We start from the raw sequence: 15363 nt of genomic DNA on the forward strand, positions 1-15363 counted from the left end.
ATCTATAAATAATTTTTATATATAACTAATAAGTAAATTTGATAACATTGCTAGAGTAAATATACAAAATTAATTTCATCTCTATATACCAGAAGAGGAAAAATAAAACAACCTGACACTTTATATTTAAAACAATATCAGATAAGATACTTAGTAAAGAACCCTAAAATTATAAAGCTAATTGTTCTAGTCTTTTCATTACTGTGACCAAAATACCTGGCAAGCACAATTCAGACAAAAAAGGATATTTGACTGACAGGTTTGGAGGATTCAGAGATCAGACCATGGCCAGCCTGCTGGCATAGGAAGGGATTTATGGAGTAGAAGAGATGGGAAAATCTACCTTTATTTTTATGGTGGAAATAGAGCAAGAAAAAGGAAGCAGAAGGGACCAGACACAGATCTAATCCCTGGCCATAACCTCAGAGACTACCTGCTCCAGAGATGTGCCACCTTGAACCTGGCTCTGTTGCTCGTACATGAGACAAGGGTTTTTGTTTTTTTTCTTCTTTTTCCTTTTGATGCTTAGAATTTAAAGATGAGCATTTCTTATCCAAATTATACCCCCCGTCCCACTTTTTTTTTTTTTTTTTTTTTTTTTACAGTACTGGGGATGAAACCAGGAAAATTCTTCCTCCAAGCTACACCTACAGCCCTAAATTTTTATTTTTTATTTTGCAACAGGATCTCACCGAGTTGCAAGGGGACTCACTAAGTAGCCGAGGCTATCCTTAAACTGCAATCCTCCTGTCTCAGTCTTTCAATTGCTGGGATTGCAGGTGTGCACCACCACGCCCACTTGTTTTAAATTGTTGCATTTTAATCATACATCACAATGAAGTTCAGAGTGATAGAAGTATATATACACACAGTACTCGAGCCTCCTCCAACTCCCACCCCACTCCCTTTTCATTCCTTCTTCTGCATGCATGTCATTGTGATTGGCATTGGTAAATTTTGTATGTACATCATGTTGATTGAGGCCTTTTGATTGTTTTTTGTTGGTTTATGCTGGGTATGTCCTCTTGGTTCAATTTAGGTAGGTTATATTTGTTTAGAAATGCATCGATTTCTTCCATGTTTTCCAATTTCTTGGAGTATAAATTTTCAAAATAGTTTCTGATAATCCTTTGAATTTTCCCACTGTCTGTGGTGATGTCTCCTTTTTCATTTCTGATTTTAATGATTTGAGTTGATTCTTTCTTTTGGTTAGGTTGGCCAGGGGTTTGTCAATCTTATTAGTCTTTTCAAAGAACCAGCTTTTTGTTTTGTTGATTTTTTGAATTTTTTAAATTCTCTATTTCATTTATTTCTGCTCTGATTTTAATTATTCCCTGCCTTCTGTTGGCTCAGGGATTAGATTGTTGCAGTTTTTATAAGTCCTTGAGATGTGTCATTAGTTTGTTTACTTGACAATTCTCTGTTCTTATGTGAGCACTCAATGCTATAAACTTCCTCTTAACACTGCCTTCACAGTGTTCCATAGATTTGGGTAAGTTGTGTCTCTATTTTCATTTAATTCCAGAAGTTTCTTTATTCCCCCCTTATTTCAGATTTTACCCACTTATCATTCAATAGTGTATCATTCAATCTCTATGTATTAAATCGTTTCTTTTGGTCTTCCTGTTGTTGATTTCTACTTTCATTCCATTGTGGTCTGAAAAGATGCAGGGAATTATAGGACATCTTTCGAATTTGCTGGTACTTGCTTTGTGGCCCAGGATGTGATCTATTTTGGAGAAGGTTCCCATGGGTTGTTGAGAATAATGTGTATTCTGCTGTTCCTGGCTGAAATATTCTCTATATGTCTATTAAGTTTATTTATTTTATAGATTTCTAACACAAGAGTACATTTAAGATGAATGAAGGTCCCTAGAATTCCCTTTACTAAAAATGCATTTATAACTACAAAATCTCAAAGATCTTATGAAATGTTAATAATCTAACTTTTTGTGATATTAGAGATTAAACCCAGAGGTTTTCTATCTCTAAGATAAACCTTTAGCTCTTTTAATTTTATTTTTCTTTGAAATAGGGCTTTATTAAGTTAGGTCACTGGCTTCTAACCTGCAATCTTTCTGTCTCATTCTCCAAACTACTGGGATTAGAGGTATATGACATCATGAAACAGGGCCAGGAGTGTAACTCAGAGGTAGAATGCCCATGGATTCAATCCATAATACTATGGGAAAAAACTGATTTTTATTACATTCAGCATACTAAGAATCAGGAAAATTAAAAATAAATAAATTATAATAAATAACAATTATTATGTGTGAAAAAATTCAAGAAGTAATTTTACTATGTTTTTTTTTACTTACTTTTTTTATACTGGGGATAGAACCCAGGATCTTCTACATCCAGGGTACACTTCCAGACCTATTTTATATTTTATTTGAAAACAGGGTCTCACTAAGTTACTGAGAGCCTCCCTAAACTGCTGAGGCTAGCTTCAAACCTGCAATCCTCCTGTCCCAACTACCAAGTACTGCAATTTAAAGCGTGTGCCACCACACCTGGTTTATTACTTTTTAAATAACATAATACTTAGGTAATACATAGCATTTAATAATTTTATTTAAAAATTCATTCAGAAGTATTAGTTAATATTGGATTTTGTACACTGAAATAATCATAAATACTGAATTTCTGATTCATATTCTATCCTTAGAAGTTATAAAAGAGTAAAAGTTAAAACTACTCCTTAATTAATATCAAGATAATATTAATAGGATACTATATAGAAATTATATTATAAACTTGTAGTTGAGTTTATATTGACATTTCAAAAACTGTACAAGTAATAACAAAAATAGTTTCTCAGGTGAATTCTATATATGTTTTATATATATTAATGGAACCTATGTAATTTAATAAGACTTCAAAATTTCTATGTCCTCAACCCATTCTTATTTTAAAACTTTGTCAAAAGAAGAGATGCAAAGAGCCAATAGATACATGAAAAAATGTTCTACATCACTGGCCATCAGGGAGATGCAAATCAAAACTACACTGAGATTCCATCTAAACCCAGAGTGGCAAGCATAAAGTAATCAAACAACAACAAATGCTGGCGAGGATGAGGGGAAAAAGGAACTCTTTTACACTGTTGGTGGAAGTGCAAACTAGTTCAGCCACTATGGAGATCTATTTGGAGATTCCTAAGAAACCTAGGAATAGATCCACCATACGATCCAGCTCTACCACTCCTGGGTATTTTTCCAAAGGGGTTGAAAACAAAGAACTATAGCAACATATGCATACTTATGTTCATAGCAGCACAATTTGTAATAGCCAAAATATGAACTAATCTAGGTCCCCATCAACAGATGAATGGATTGCAAAACTCTGGGAAATACACACAATGGAATTCTACTCAGCCATAAAGAAGAACAAAATCATACCTTTTGCAAGAAGATGGAAAGTCCTGGAGAGCATTATGTTAAGTGAGACCAGCCAAGCACAGAAGGAGAAGGTACATATGTTTCTGCTAATGTGCCCAAACTAGGGAATCCAGAAGATACCAGTGGTACTCCAGATAATGGAGGGGAAATACCAGCAAAGCTTTAATGCAAAGATAGAGGAGGAGGAAGGCTAAACTTGATTAATGAGGGTCCACATCCGAATATATATAAAATTATGAATATGGCATGGTTACCCGGGACAATCATTGTTTTATTGCTGGGAGGGGGAAAGGGAAAACAGGGGCGGGAGGCGGGAAAGGGCATCAAGTATAGTTTAAATGTATACCATTTATGTTCAATAAAAAATTAAAAAAAAACTTTGTATAATAATATTTATTGTAGATCTGATCTAAATTTTTTTCTAATTTAATTATATTTTTATTCATAAATCATTTATGTTTTTGCTCTTAAACAATGCTATTTCTGTACAGGGATAAAATCAGATTGCTCTTCACACATCATTTGTTTAATTGTAAGTTCATGTGAACTTTTAAAATTACATAATTGAGTTACACCTTAAAATCAATATGTTTTTCTGTGTGTGTGTGTGTGTGTGTGTGTGTGTGTGTGTGTATGGTATTGAAGACTGAAACTAGGGGTATTCTATATCTGAGGTACACCCACAATCCCTATTTTATTTTTTATTGTTAAACAGGATATTGTTATGTTGCTGAGAGCCTCATTAAATTACTGAGTCTGACTCACACTGTAATGCTTCTGTCTCAGCCTCTCAAGAACTGGCATTACAAGGCATTCACCACCATGCCTGGCTAAAATCAATGTTTTTGAAATAAACCGTCACATAATAAAATATGTTCTCATTATATCACTGTGTACTATGCATTATATATTTTGATTAGTTATAATAATTACTAGCTTAGTTAGTTATTAAAATTAGTTAATTAGTATAATTTATTATAATTTTCAGCTTTTTGATGTAATATATATGATGTAACATATATTTCATATATGGATATTTGATATGCATATTACACCAAAAAGCTGAAATAATAATGTATATGTTAATCAAAAAGCTGGAAGAAATTATTTTAACTGTGGGCTTTTGTAATTTAAACAATTTAAATTTTGTCTGGATACCATAGTGAAAAGAAATAACTGTCATTTTTAGGTTTAAAATGGCAAAATGCCATATGCCAGTTTGAAAATCATTCATGGGATGAATTAGCAACACAGTTGGAAGCTTTTTCCCCTTCAAAAGAATCAATTTACTCAATAGATTATAACAAATGACAGCTGTACCAAGTTGCAGTTTACTGTCACACAGACCAATAAACCACACAAAAGAGGAAATCATCCTTTGTTTACATTGTCACATTATGTAAGATATTGAACAATACTATTCTGACTCAAACTTAAAAGCAATGATCACTTCACCAACTCTTCAAAATTATGATGCCTGAGTTTCTTTAGTGATTCTAATATGAAGGCTCTGGGATAGGACCTGGGCAAGAGCATATTTTTAATAAAGCTACCACTCCTAGTACAATGCATAGCCACAGTTGAGCACCCTTCCCCTAATTTTAGTAATGCAGTCAGTGTTAAAATATTTTACTAAAAATAAGTAGTTGTATTGATTATCCTCAGACACAATGGGATGTTATCTGACTCACTATGAGACAGGTACTGTGTTCTACATTCAGCAGAAGAGTTCAACTCTGTGTCACAAATGAGGCAGTATGAGGATAAATCATTTGAAACCAAGTTAAGAATTTATAATTTAAAAGTGTAATTCCTTTTTAAGGGCATAGCTGTTCATTTCTATCAATTCAATTCTCTATAGAATACCTGAAAAAAATATTGAGTCAGAGCCATGTGAAAATACAGGCTCTATTGTTTGCTATTGAATGACTTAAACCTACTTTCTGTAAACCTGGATTTCATACTTTGGGGATTAGAAAAATCCCTTACAGTCAACTTGGAAATTAATTAATTTAAGATAGCAAGGAAATAATTTAGTCGATACATAGTAAATGCCAACTGCCTCTTAGGATGTTTTAATTTTGCATGTGAGTTTCAGAAAAGTAATTACACAATTAAAAGTCAGATAGCTTAATTCTTGATAAAATATGTAGGAGTCTTTTTTGAAGTCCATCTCATAATTATAATAATTAATACAAATTTATTAGAACAATAAACTAAGGATTAACTATTAAAATTTTAAATATATTTCTTTTATTAATGAGCTCACTCATATAGTACTAATACAAGCTTTTTTACAATATAATTCAATCACATTTTAATTAGCTGTCAAGATTTCATGAATAGATCAGTTATACAAATTACATTTTCAGTTTTTCAGTACTATTAAGTACTAACAATGTTCTTATTAATTTATAAAATATATCACAGTTTTTTGTTTGTTTGTTTTTATTTTTGGTGGTACTGGGATTCCTGGAAGCCCTTCTACCTCCGGGTTACACTCCCAGACACCTATTTTTTATATTTTTTATTTGGAAATAGGGTATCTTAAGCCAGCAAGGCTGGCTTCGAACCTGAGTGATCCTCCAGTCTCCGCCTCCCAAGCGCGGGGATTACAAGTGTGCGCCACCACGCCTGGCTATCACAGTTTGTTTTTTTTTTTTTACCTTGATCACATAATACTTTTTCACTATATGTATATTCATATTTTTTGTACTCTGCTGGAGCCAGCCAGCAAAAGTACGGGTTCCGAAGAGAGGAGTGAGGATGAAATAATATAACTCTTAAGAATTAAATTCCAAATATGATTTATTCCTAAGCATGGAAGGATCGCCAGTCAACTCCCGGGTCGATATCTCTACTGGCCGACACTGGGGCTTCTTCTCTTGTGGTATATATAGTTTTAACTTTAGGTTACCCTGGATGAGAAAAAGTCCAAAGTCAGGGCAGGTCAAATAATACCCTTTTGCCACAAACAATACAAACCTATCCTTAGCTCAGACAGAACAATAGCATCATTAGCATTAGTAACCTTGAAGCTTTCAAGGCCCCAAACCTTGTTGACTCTGGGCAGAGGACAGTCAGAAGTATGCTTTTAATAAGGGGAAGACCTTAATGGCTCCCCACATACTCCATTTGAGACCTAGAGTTTTTGTCTATGGCCAATATATTTAGAATTATGCTACAAATATGTATAGTTAAAATTGCTTATTAAATATTTATTAAAAGGACATAAGATTCAAAAGGCTATATTCAACAACCCAAAGCTTATCAGTCCTATAAATTCCTTTGATTTCTTTAGACACATTGCCTATTCCATTTAATTTTGGATAAAACTTAAGACTGTGAGAAATAGATTATGGCCAGATGCCTATGGAAAAGAAACATTTTGGGTAAATCCCTCACCATAGGGACATACTGTATATGTGTGTTTGTGTGTGTGTCTTTTAAACATTCTAATCTCGTTCTGTTGCTAACTACAAGAGTAGTTAACTATTACTTTCTATGACTTAAGTCTACAAGTTTTAGCATTATTAAATAGCACATTCTAAGTTCTGCGGTTTCACATATGCAGTGCACTTGATCAGAAATTACCTTTTCTTTTCTTTCTTTTTTTTAGTTAACTTGTATTCATGCCTGCAATTCCTGTTTGTTTTTGTTTCTTTGTTTTTTTTGTTTTGAGAAGCCACTCGTCCACCATCTGCCTACTGACTGATTAGAAAGCCTGGCCTGGCCTGTACATTCCCCCAGCATGCTGTTCTTACACCATTTGGAGGACTTCTTATTATAATCTACACATCTAGCTGAATTCTAAGCACAGCTCTGGCCCACTGACAAATTGATTTGAATTTCATAGGTATTAATATTTGAACCATAGACTCTATATGACTTATTTTGCTTTTCTTCAACACAACAGTAATACAAGAATTGTTTTCATGTCGTAAAGTCATTATTAAAGATTAAATGTGTTATTATGTATACAAACACTATTTATTACCACTTCTTTTCAATATAGTGTTTAAGATTCTAGCCAGAACAATAAGGCAAGAGAAGAAAATCAAAGGAGTACAAATAGGAAAAGAAGAACTAAAACTATCTCTATTTTCAGACATGATACTATACATAGAAGATTAAAAAAACTCAACCAAAAAGCTTATAGAAATGAATAACAAATTCAGCAAAGTGTCAAGATACAAAACCAAATAGAAATAATAAAATTTTCTGTATGTCAACCATAAATCCACTGAAAAAGAAATCTAGAAAACACTTCTATTCAGGATATTTCAAACATACACAAATACAATAATTAGAAATAAACCTAACCAAGAAGGTAAAAGTCCTCTACAAAGAAAATTATAAATCATTAAAAAATGATTGAAGAACTTAGGAGATGGAAGGATCTTCCTTGTTCGTAGATAACAAAATAAATATCAAAATGGTCATTCTTTCAAAAATGATCTACAGATTCAATGCAATACCTATTAAATTATGAAGGTCATTCCTCACAGACATAGAAAAATTAGTCCTTATATTCATTTGAAACAACCAAACAAAAAACCCAGAATAACCAAGGCAGTTCTCAGCAACAAGAACCATGAAAGAAGCATGACAATATCTAACTTCAAAGTATACTAGAAAGACATAGTGATAAAAACATCAGAGTATTCGCATGAAAACAGATACATAGACCAAGCAGAATAGAAAACTCAGAAACAAATAAGCACACTCACACAAAATTGATTTTTGAAAAATAGGCCAAAAATAAATACCGAAAAATAGTTTCTTCAACAAATGGTGTTGGCAAAACTGGTTAACCATATACAGAAAAATGAAAATAAACCCCACTTTCTCACCCTGGACAAGAGTCAATTCAAGATGGACCAAAGACCTGAAAAATCAGACCATATACCTTGCTGTTCCTTGAAAAAAACATTTTAATATGTAGGCACAAATAAAAATTTTCTTAATAAGCCCCAAAGGTACAACAAATTAAAAGGAGGATCAATATTTAGAATTGCATTAAACTGAAAAGCTTCTCTACAGCAAAGAAAACTGTCAAGAACCTTAACAGAGAGCTGACAGAATGAGAAAAAGTTTCTCCCAACTATTACTCTGATGGAGGACTAATATCTAGAGTATATAGAGAACTCAAGAAACTCAGTCCTGAGCAGGGCGTGGTGGCACACGCTTGTAATCCAGCATTTGGGAGGCTGAGACTAGAGGATCGCAGTTTGTGGACAGCCTTAGTGAGGCCCTCTGCAACTCAGTGAGACTCTGCTTCAAAAATAAAGAATTAAAAAAAAAAATTGGGCAGGGTGTGTAGCTCAGAAGTATTCACGAATGCCTCTGGGTTCCATCCCCAGACCCCCCCCCAAAAAAAAAAACCTCACTGCTAAAATAACAAAAAACAAATAACAATAAAAAAAATGGGCAGGTGAAATAAATAGACACTTCAAAGGCAGAAATTTAAATGACCAATAAATGTTTAAAAAATATTCAACGTCATTAGCAATCAAGGAGGTCCAAATCAAAACTACCTAAAAAAATAATTTCAATGTAAAAATTTCACTTGAAATTTATTTCTTTTGAAGGGATAAAATATGGAATCTAAAAATAATAAAATATCAGAATATATAATCTTTATACATGTTATAAATATATTATATATACAATTTTTATTTAGGACATTTCAGGGACTGAGGATGCAGGGTCAGTGGTAGAGCACTTGCCAGCATATGCTGTACAATGCCTTTTGATCTCCAGTAACACACACACACACACACACACACACACACATACATATACACACATACACACATACACATATACACACACATACACACATATATACACACATATACACACATACATACACACACACATACACACACATACACCCATATACACACATATATACACATACACATATACACACATACACACACATACACACATATACACACATATATCACACATATATACACACATATACACACACATATACACAATTACTAATTAATCAATACATACTAAGAGTTTTAATGGAATAATTGAACAAAAATAATTATGCATGTAATAATATATGGCCCAAATAAATTTGTAAAAAATATTGAAAAATCTGATGAGAACATTCCGAATTTTGGTGACTATAAGCTTCGTAAGCAGGAGAGCAATGTCTTAAAGAAAAATGATACATCTTATAGTTTACTCAGTAAATTCTAATAATCTAAGCTAAGCACAATCAATGCTGTCTTCTTAATTAAACCAAATTAAATATGATATGAAAGAGGAAACTCTTTGATATAATAGCGATAGATACTCCACTTAACTCTTATTAAAGAGTACACTAACTAATCATAAAAATCTACACATGTAATTGATACAACAGAAATAATATTATGACTTCATAATAATCAAAATCTAAAAAATAAAATAGAAATATTTTTCTTGTTTTATAAAATAATTGTTCTGCAACTTATATGTCTGTACATGCAAAACATTTTAATGGATGCTTAGAATATAAACAAGTAGATTAATATTATTAAACATTTTTATGAAGAAAGTGAGGAAACAAAGTTTAAGAATATCTATTTTTTGTACTCTGTAGACACCATTGAACTATAAGAAACTGGAGCATACAAATTGTACAATAATATAACCTATAAGAAACTGAAAACATTTTCTTAATATGTATTACTTTGATTTTATCATTATAAATATAATAAATATAGGCTCCATTGTATTTAAAAAACATTACAAAACAATAAAGTTTTCTTGTAGTTTTATTTACAGCAAACATTTAGTAGACAATAATCTCTATGTATTAAATGAAATTACATGACTATCACACATGACACAATTATTCTCCCAAAATGAAATAACAGAAATGAGGCAATGTTTCTTTCCTCTGATCTATGTTTTGACAAATATCTATCCAATCAATTTAAGGATTACAGGAGCATCAATACAAATGGTCCTCTAACACTCCTTTGTGATTCATGATTTATGTTTCAAACATACCTGAATTGTCCTAACTCCACTCGAACTCAAATTTTATGCTTCTTTTCTGAGGGCTCCTAACTTACTCTGCCTTCTGTCTCTCATCTGTTTTGTTTGTTTTTGCTTGAGAAGCTTGTTCATGAGTTGAGGAAGAAAAAACATTCATGTATATGGAAACTTGCATTTGTGTACAGTCTACTCAGAGTTCTTTGAAAGGACATTATGAGTTCTCCTTTGCTAAAATTATTTTTTTAACCAGAATGTATTCTTTTATGGCTGTAAAAATATGTACTTATCCAATTTGTTATAACTACAGAATTCCTATTGTTTCTTTCAGTAGAGAAACTAGGTACAAATATGTACCTATTGTATAAAAAGGTACATATTTTCACCCATTGCACATATATGTATATATACAAATATGTACCTCTTCAAATTTATCATAACTACAGTATTACTATTATATTGCTGTGATATTTTTATTTCAGTTCTTTTGAAAAGATATTCAGGAGTGAGATATCTAGGTTATAGAGTGGATCCATCCCCAGTTTTCTGAGAAATCTACACACTGATCTCTATAGTGGCTACACTAATTTGTAATCTTACCAATGGTGTAGAAGAACTTCTATTTCCTCATATCCTCACACGCATTTATTGTTTTTTGTATTCTTGATGATTGTCATTCTATAGGGTTAGATGAAATTTCAGTGTAGTTTTAATTTGCATCTCCTGATTGCTAATGATGTTGAATATTTTTCATCTATCTATTGACCATTGTATTTCTTCTTTTGTAAAGTATCTATTTAGTTTAACTTTCTATTTCTTGATTGGGTTATTTGAAGTCTTTTTAATTCTTTGTATATTCTAGATATTTGTCCTGTATCAGAGAAATGTCTGGCAAAGATCTTCCCCCATTCTGTAGGCTCTCTCATTAGACTCTTGATGGTTTACTTTGATGAACAAAATTTTTTTAGTTTATTGGCATCTCATTTATTATTTCTTGTTTTAATTTTCTGACTTTTTGTATTCTTATTAAGGGAGTTTTTTTTTTTTTTTTTTTTTTTTTGCTATATGTTGGAGTGTTGGGCCTCTAGTCTCCTCTAGCAATATCAAAATCTCTTGTCTGATTTCCAGGAGAAATACTATTTTAGAAGTTTGAATTTATTTTTAAAAGGAGACATCTTTCTAAGAGAATCACAGACATCTATGAAAATGTTTTAAATAATATCTTTAGTCACTAAAATTTGTCATTATGGTTGTGTTGGACAGCTTTTGATTTGAACAAAGCAAACTGAGAAGAGGGGATATTCCAGTTAGAACATATTGTTTGTAAAACAATATTGGCATGGCCATTTACAATTCTCAGAAAGTAGTTGTAAATATGTATCCAAAATAAAGATTTCAGACTTAAGTATAAAATTTAAAAAATATTCTCATGAAACTACAAGAAAGAATATGTATATATGGCATTTCATCAAGACTTTCTCTAATCTGGCCCATGCCTATTTTTCTTTTTGCTCTGCCCATACATATGATCCTTTAGTATAAACCCACATATGTACATTTCTTTAAAAACCTTCCAATAATATTTTTATCTTCTTTTCTTTTGCCATAATTCCTACAAAAATTCTGTTCCTCATTTAAAACCCTCCTGGCAAATCTATATTTGTATAATTTCTCATGACCCTTGAAACAAGAATGACTCACTCTTTTCTGTGTTCCTCCACATATGTATTTATCACACTAATTGAAGTTACTTATTAATAATCAATCTGCTTTTTGGATCCTTTAGAACATGTAATATCTTACTAATTAAGAACATAAGCAAATACATAAAGCATTTTTTAATAAATGGAATAACTAATAAATCAATTTGTTAGGCTTTTCTACTCACTCTAGCATATTTAATTTTGTAAAAATTTTCAAAATATTGTGTTAGCAGAACATGTTATTCTAACTATCCTTAGCTTGAAATAGGTTTGATTTTATCAAACTCAAATTTTAAGTCAGTGATGGGAAAGTTCCACAGTAGTTCATATAATAACTCAGCTATAGTTCATGCACCTAATTTTAAAAATTATTCATTAAAGGGGCACGCCACACCCCAGAAGAGCCGGGGCCAGGGTCTCAGGACTCTGGGCCCCGGGCCAGCCTGCGCGGAGCACGCCAGACCCCTGGAGAAACAGGGCCCGGTAGTCAGACCCTGGGTCCCGGGCAGGGTTCAGGTGGGGCACGCCGGACCCTGGAAGAGCTGGGGCCTGGTCGCAGGACTCTGGGCCCCAGGCGGGATCACGCAGAGCACACCAGACTCCTGGAGAAACCGGCCCGGTCGTAAGACCCTGGGTCCCGGGCAGGGGTCAGTTGGGACACTCCGGACCCCTGGAAGATCCAGGGCCCAGGTTGGAGGACTCTGGGCTCCAGGCAGAGTAGTGCAGATCACACTGGACCCATGGGGAAAATGGGCCAGGTCACAGTGCTACTGAGTGCCTGATCCCACTACCTCCTCAAACCATGTATACTGTCTTCTCTTACTAAAAAAAAAAAAAAAAAAAGGAAAAGAAAAAGAGAAAAGAAAAATATCAGAGACGGGTCAAGAAGGCCGAGGCAGATGCCAGGATACTGGAGATGCAGACAAAACTTATCCAAATGAACTGGAACTTTTGGAAAAATTCCCCGTGAAGGAGGACTGCTTCTTCTCTACATTGTTAAGAATCTTGGACATCACCTGTAAGGAGAGAGGTTAGCGGAGACCAAGAAGAAAGGCGGTGTTGAAAGTGGTCTCTGTGATGGCAGTGGAGACTTGTATTCAGGAGAAGCAGAAATCGGATCCTACAAACCTTATTTTTTTTTTGGAGAAATTACACCAAATGTCGAATGCTACCTTCGCGCATGCTTAGGAACACTGGACAACATTCAGAGTGGAAAAAGATCTTGGGAAAAATTTGAAATGGTGGAGGCAGTGGAAATGGCAATGGCCAGTACTTAGGGGATGCAGAGATCTGATGCATTACAACTGGATCCTTTGAAGTAATAACCCCAGAGGCAGAATGCTACCACCATGCACCCTCGACGACGTGGGACAAATGGTTAGGAGAAGAGGGTGCTTGGATTGGAGCCTGCTGAGGGGTGAGGCCTGCAACGGACACAGCAAAGCTGGGATTGGAGCCTGCCGTGAGGCAAGGCCGGTGCTGGAGCCTCTGAGGCTGGGATCGGAGCCTGCCGAGGGGTTAGGCCAATGCTGGGGGCAGTGAGGCCAGGATTGGAGCCTGCCATGAGGCAAGGCCGGTTCTGGGGCCTTTGAGGGCAGGATCGGAGCTTGCCAAGGGGTTAGGCCGTTGCTGGGGCCAGCAAAACCGGGATCGGAGCTTACCATGAGGCAAAACAGGTGTTGCGGCCTCCGAGGCCGGGATCAGAGCCTGCTGAGGGGTTTAGGCTGGTGCTGGGGCCAGCAAGGGTGGGATTGGAGCCTGCCGTGAGGCTAGGCTGGTGCGGGGGACTCTGAGGCCAGGATCGGAGCATGCCGTGACACAAGAATGGTGCTGGGGCCTCAGAGGCCGGGATCGGAGCCTGCTGAGGGGTTAGGTCATTGCCGGGGCCAGAAAGGTCAGGATCGGAGCCTGCTGTGAGGCAAGATCGGTATTGGGGCCTCCGAGGCCGGGATCAAAGACTGCCAAGGGGTTTAGGCCAGTGCCAGGGCCAGCAAGGCCGGAATCGGAGCCTGCCATGAGGCTAGGCTGGTGCTGCGGACTCCGAGGCCAGGATCGGAGCATGCCATAAGACAAGGCTGGAACTGAGGCCACCGAGGCCAGTATTGGAGCCAGCTGAGAGGTTAGGCCGGTGTCTGGGCCAGCGAGACCAGAATCAGGGCCTCCCATTTGGCAAGACCACTGCTTGAGCCAGCGAGGTCTGGATCAGTCCATCGGGTATCCAGGTCACTACTGGGGCCATCAAGAGTGGGATCAGTACTTGTAACGTGGCATGCACAGAGAAATATCGCAGAAAATATAAATCAGAGGCTTCCCCTAATCAGCAATAACTAGGAGGAAAGGGGCAACAGGAAGAGGTCAAGCTATAGAAAGGGCCCTATTGTGAAGCAACTAAGGTGACCAATTAGAGGGTATGGAATAGGGGAGGATGGAGCCTCTTTAAAACGCAGAAGGGACACCGGACCCCTGAAGAAACCGGGCCCAATACCCTGGGTCCCGTGCAGGGGTCACGCAGGGCACACCAGCCTGGGGCCTGGGTCGCGGGACTCTGGGCCCGGCTGGACCGCGCGTAGCATGCCAGACCCCTGAAGAAACCGGGCCCAGTACCCTGGGTCCCATACGAGGGTCACATGGGGCAAGCCAGCAGGGGCCTGGGTCACGGGACTCTGGGCCCCAGGCGGAGTAGTGTGGAACACGCTGGACCCATGGGGAAACTGACCGGGTCACCGTGCTACTGAGTGCCTGATCCCACTACATCCTCAAACCACATATACTGTCTTCTCTTATTAAAAAAAAAAAAAAAAAAAAAAAGGAAAAAAGAAAAGAAAAAGAAAAAGAAAAAATATCGGAGAGGAGTTAAGAAAGCCGTGGCAGATGCCAGGATACTGGAGATGCAGACAAAACTTATCCAAATGAACTGGAACTTATGGAAAAATTCCCCGTGAAGGAGGACTGCTGTTTCTCTATATTGTTAAGTATCTTGGACATCACCTGTAAGGAGAGAGTTTAGCAGAGACCAAGGAGAAACGTGGTGTTGAAAGCGGTCTCCGCGATGGTGGTGGAGACTTGTATTCAGGAGAAGCAGAAATCAGATCCTACCATGCAGATACCAGCAAAAGCCATGCCCTCTCGGCATCTGCATTATTATTATTCATGCAGTCCATAGGCAGAATCTCAAAATGAGAAATAGCCCTGAGAGAAGGTGTGGTCGCTGGCCGAAAGTACTTTCCACTTTTAGATATTCTTTCCTAACT

The sequence above is a fragment of the Muscardinus avellanarius genome, assembly GCF_963383645.1.
Source record: "Muscardinus avellanarius genome assembly, chromosome: 2".
Lineage (NCBI taxonomy): Eukaryota > Metazoa > Chordata > Mammalia > Rodentia > Gliridae > Muscardinus > Muscardinus avellanarius.